This window comes from Macrosteles quadrilineatus, unplaced genomic scaffold, assembly GCF_028750875.1.
Source record: "Macrosteles quadrilineatus isolate MER2022 unplaced genomic scaffold, UCM_ALF_1.0 Scaffold_8__2_contigs__length_117827958, whole genome shotgun sequence".
NCBI classification, from domain to species: Eukaryota; Metazoa; Arthropoda; class Insecta; order Hemiptera; family Cicadellidae; genus Macrosteles; species Macrosteles quadrilineatus.
The window spans coordinates 26,604,268-26,610,267 of record NW_026542601.1 but is presented as its reverse complement, the minus strand read 5'-3'; positions in this window follow the sequence as shown (position 1 = coordinate 26,610,267).

The window sequence follows — 6,000 nt, the reverse complement described above, 5'->3', positions numbered from 1 at the left end:
GAAGAAAATTCAAATACATACTTATGGTTGACTTATTTATACTATGTATGTGTAATGCTGACCATTGATACATTTAATTCTTCGGTACGAGGATGGCAGTTTAATTAAATGTGCATAGTAAAATACAGTAGTAGGATGTTCAAATTATTTTTTAAAGTATTCTTTGTAATCATCGATTTGTTTTAGTCCAATATAATTTGTTTTAACTAACAGCTGGTTGAATGTGCTATGTATACTTATAAAAGGCAAAGCCCTCACTGACACACTCACTCTCACTCACGCATCATCACTAATTCTCCCACTTCCCATTTACCTAGGAGGCTGAAATTCGATACACCGATTCTTTGGGCATTAAATAGGAAAACTAAGTAGTTTTTATTATGATCGGGCATTCGGGCTCCGCCCCAGTGGCTCTGGAGTTTCCCATCTTAACCTTATGATTTTTCATATTTAAAAGGAATTAATGAATCATAACAGCTGTGCCAATTTAACAATTTATGACAACAGCTAATTTGCAACCAAAAGCTGAGTGAGCGTTTCGAACGAACTTCAACCTGGAGGCGAGTTAACCCCAAGGCAAGTGAGCTCAGCGAACGAGCTCCAACCTAAAGGTGAGAGAGCGTAGCGAACGAACTTCAACCAGGACTTGATTGAGCCATGCGAACGAGCTAATCTTGAAAATTAATTAGTTTAACGGGGCAAAGCCAGCGGGTACAGCTTGTTATTCTATAGAATTATTAGGTTTTTAGCTGTCATCGTTATTCGGGGACCGAGCAGGTCCCTAGCAGCGACCACAGAATTAAAATTTTAATTTTAATTCTGTGGTCGCTGGTCCCTAGGGCCGCAAAATTAGCTGCCCGCTTACTTACTTAAAACATGAATGCATATTAAATACACAATCAGTATCCATAGAATTATTTTATTGTCACCGTTGCCTAGCAACAATTTATTTTTATTTTTGCTGATGCCTCGAATTATTTCTTCACATAACCTTAAAGTTGTAGTTGTGCTAACCATCAGTGTGCATTATTATAGAGGTGAATAGTGGCAATAGGGTATAGTGTGGTGCAAAATAGCGTTCGTACCACGGACCGAAATGGTTTTGCAGCTCTCGATCGAGACGAAGTCGAACTATCTCGAGCCGGCAAAACCTTATTTTTGGCCCTAGGTACGAAATATACTATTAAATGGGTTGTAGCTTAATCGGGTTTCAACTTTATTTAATTTACAGTCTGTTTCAAAAGTAGAAAAATAAGCAAATACATTAACAATAATACAACGTTAAAAGTATAGTGATTTACCACTCTCAACACTAGCTGACAAAGATAATTTTGATAACACAGCCGAATCTGAATGGGAGGTTTAAATGTCGTAAATGGTGTTGTGATTGTCCAATAAATTTAGTGCAAGATGAGAGCTCGCCTTGTGGTCGGAAACTTGACCAAAAGTATGTATTTTTCCAACTTATCTATATTTACCCTATGCTATAAATAAGACATGTAAATGGAATTTCTTCTATTTGGTTTTATTTTCTGTTTACATTTAGTTGTTATTTCGTTACCTACATGGCAACACATACGGCCCAAGTTATTTTTAAAATTTTAAATTCGTTTCTTGTGTTTATTTTTGAGCCTATTTTAATTTATAAAGGGATTCATCACATCTACAGGAAAATATCTTTCATTTGGTACCAACCGCGTGTAATTCGTTCCAGTAGTATGGTCAGGCTAGCTGTCATAAGTTTTGCAAAAGTTGTTTTGTATAAGACGATTTTGAATGATTTTCCAATTTGATTATCTTTTTTCACTAGATTTTGTAATTTCTTCTTTGACTTTTCAAATTCTAAGATTATTATGAAGTGTTCTGTTAGTAACAAACCAAGGTGCGTTGACAATTTTACGTAGCAATTTTGATTGGTATCGTTGAAAAATTTCAATGTTTGATGTACTTGATGATCCCCAAAGTTGGATCCCATAAGTCCAAATTGGTTTTATAACTTTTCTGCAAAGTAACATTATTTTGTGTACTAAGTTTTGATTTAGACCCAAGAAGACAATTAAGCTTAGTTATTTTAAAATTTAGATATTGTCTTTTAGTCCAGATATGTGCCTTCCAATTAAGCTTTGCATCTAAGTGCATGCCCAAGTATTTTATTTCTGTTACTTTAGGGTGGTAAATATTGTTCATGGATACTGGAGGACATGTAGCCAGATTTAGGGTAAAAGTAATGTTTTCTGATTTATTTTCACTAATTTTGAACCTCCATGTTTTAAACCAATGTGAAATTTCATCCAAGTTTAACTGTAAATTTGCTGTAGTTTGAACCGGTTTGTCGTGGACAGATAAAATGGTCATATCATCCGCAAATGTGGCAACGATAGTATTTACAATTTCTGGTAGGTCCGATGTAAAGGGAATATACAAGTATGGTTCAAGTACGCTTCCTTTGGGGATTCCTGATTCTATAGGGTAAAGGTCAGTTAAATAATTTTGATGTTTAATTTGGAAAGTTCTGTTTGTAAGATATGATTTTTAAATATGAAAAACTGAATGGGGTAGCTAAATGTGGCATTCTTGTCAATAGTTCGATATATCGATAGTAATATACACTAACACAATCGTAATAAACGAAATAATTTAATTATATTTACTAAACAGATGCTTGTTTGCATTAGCAAAATAAATAACAATTTAGAAGTCATTTTGAGAAGTTATCTTAGTATTTCTGTTAAAGAAATGACATTTCTTCATAATCTTAACATCTCAAATTACTTTAATACTTTCTTCTGAAATGGCTACCATACTAAATTCAAACTCACATAACAAGAAATTAAATAACATCTAAACATAAATTAAAAAGTTTTACACCACAATTAAAAAAACAAATGTACGATTGCTCTTGCTCATTCTTCGTCAGATTAGGCATAGGCACGAGACCCTCCTTCATTGCGCAGTCTGTAGTCTTGGAGATAAGAGAGATATGCGGTAAAGATAAGCAAGAACTGGAAAGGTCCGTTGTGGGTTTGCAATATTTATCTCAAAATTCAGCGCAAGGTTAACTAAATTTTGGAATTAGGGTCTGAATACGTGATTGGTGAAATCCAGGAGGCAATACTGAACTTGCACTACTTATGTTTTATCGCATTTTTTACCTTATCTACCAAAATTATGCTATTTTCCTTTGGCACTTTAGGGGGAAACGACTATTTCACCCTGAAAATCACGTTTGGAAATCGAGAAAAGCTTTAGAAATCGGCGATTATAAGCGCTTGAAAAATCTTTTTTTCTTTTAATGGAAGCCTATTTTTTATTATTCGAGTCATTTCAAACTTCTTTTCCTCTTGCACTTTTTCAGCAAACACATATTTCACCACGAAAAACACGTTTGAAAATCGTTAAAAGCGTTATAAATCATTAATATCGCCACATTTGACTGGTAAGTGTCAATAAAAGAGTGTAAAAGAGTCCTTGGAGCCTAGACGTTGTAACTCATAAAACAATGTAAGAACTACAAAGACAATTTATAATTTAACAATATACTAGATATTTAAATTACAATCACTCTGATGTTTGAAAAAAATACTTTTGGACTGTAAATAAATCTCCAGCTGCTATCTGAAATTAACGTAATTAACATCGCTCTTATGGGGGACAAATCCAAGATGGCTGTTAGCTTTCATTGACTCCACTGGAGAACAATAAAAAACTACAAAGAACATTTCTAATCTCACACTATACTCGATGTTAAATTATAATCACTTTGGTGTTTGAAAAAATATTTTTGGACGATAAATCGCTCTTCAGCAGCTGTTTGAAATTATCCAAAATGGCCACTAGCCTCCAAGGACTCCCTAAAATAACCTTTAGCTGAGCTCCTCAGCCCTAACCTAAGCTGGGTTTACCCAAAATCGGTAATTTTCGGCACTTTGCTGATCTAAGCATGGGTTAGGTTAGGTTAGGTTAGAGTAAGCTAGGTTGGATTACTTTGGTTTACCCACAAATTGGTAATTTTCGGCACTTTGCTATTTTTTAATAAGTAAGGTAAATTAATAAGTACGCAATTAATAAGTACGGTAAACCATATTACTGCAGAGGCCGGTCTTTATAAGTTATATTGTCTATGAGAGATTTATTTTGGACCTATTTGCATAAGTATGGTGATGCAAATGCAGTTGTCATCGAATTTATAATCATCGATCAGTCTAAGTTTTATTTTGTCAATAAATGTAAATATCCTTTTTGGTTAACAAAGGATGCAACCGAATCTGTAAATTAAGACAAGTATGCGAAAAACTTAAGTTTTCCAACCACCATTATTGCCTTGTTTACAACTATAAAATCGGAAGTAAAAATAACAATTAGGACAGCGTATACTAACTATTTGATTTTTGTTGTGAGTTGTATACAATATCACTTCTTTTTGAAATTATGTCAAGTCCAAGAGACATACATCTAGTTTTGTATTAAAGTCTTCTGTCAAGAACTACACGAATGTAAATGTTACTGTGGACAAGGTAGCTGAAACATTTGCAAATAGGTGTAATAAATTTAAGAATATTGTATTAGTAAAAGTATCATATACATTTGTCATTGATATCACTGTATTAAATAATGTATTACCTAATTATTTGTAGGGAGTAAATTAGTTAGTAGACTATCTATTAATCGATTTGCAAGGTACATTATGAATATTTCATAATGTAGCTTGTAAATCGATTAATGTATTTAAACCAGACGCTCGTCAAATAATGCAGTTCAAGGCGGAAATGTAGTGAGGGATACATCAGGATTAGAATGTGTGTTACAGAACAAGAAACTGATGACAATAGTTGGAATAACTAGTCAATGTCAACGCACTCGATAAAAGCGCGGGATTAAAAAAGGCGCGAATATGTGCAAGTACTACTGTATAACCAACGACAACACCTATGAAAAACCAGACATAAGCTATATTACAACCAGGCCTACGAAAAAGTCAAACTATGTAAATAATGAATCACTGAATATGATTAGACGAAATCACAGAGGTACAAACTATGTTAGATATTTACGTGGTAAAGGAGTGTAGTTTCCTGATAGGTCTAAACAACGTCATCAGTTACCAAATCAATTATTTTTACTAGTTTTAGTCATACAATTGTTCTCATTTAAACTTGCGCTATTATGCTAATTCAACCTAGGGCAGATGTAGTTCCCACAATATATCTATACTTACACGAGGAGAGCGTGGTTTCGGTGATTTTGTAAAGTAAGAAATAATAGATGTAGAAAGAAATGTGTAGATTTTGAACTTTTTTCTTTTTTCATTGATTTACTGTGTTGATTATGCACCACAGTGCTTTGTACTGTAATTATTTTCTGCCATTATGAAAAATTCATTGCCAATATTTCTTTCAAGGTCCCTTGCATTATTTTGCGTGTACTAATATGTACTAGGTGTACAATGCAGTTGTCTGCTTGCAATTTTGAGCGGAGCTATCATAGTACTGTAATCCAATACTTTTGCAAAGTCAATGCTAAATATAGTTCACGTAATTGAGATGTCTCCTACAAGTCCACTAAGTCAATTGTATAATTGTTTCTCATAAATGGGATGACTACTTGTAGTATCCAAAGTCAATGCTTTATCTGTTTCTCTTAAATGAAATCTCTAATTGCAGTATCTAAAGTTAATGATAAATCTATGCTAAAACTATTGCCTTGGGTGTAGTACGCCAGTGTCACGGTGATAACGGCGGGAGTGGTCGTGGTAGGCACGGATGAGTCGTTGTTCTTGCAAGGCTGTTTTTTGCCTGTCTTCTGGCTCAGTCAGCACTTACACCATCGGGAAGAGATAGTACATCCAAACTAACAAAAATAGGTTCCAAGGACCCATATTAGATTTAATACAATTGGCGGCAAACGTTATTGTTGATTAGTATGTTAAATAACAATAAAACTGTTGTAGGAGTTTGTTCCTAACCGTAGGTGCTCTGTATAATATTTAAATCGCTAAAATTA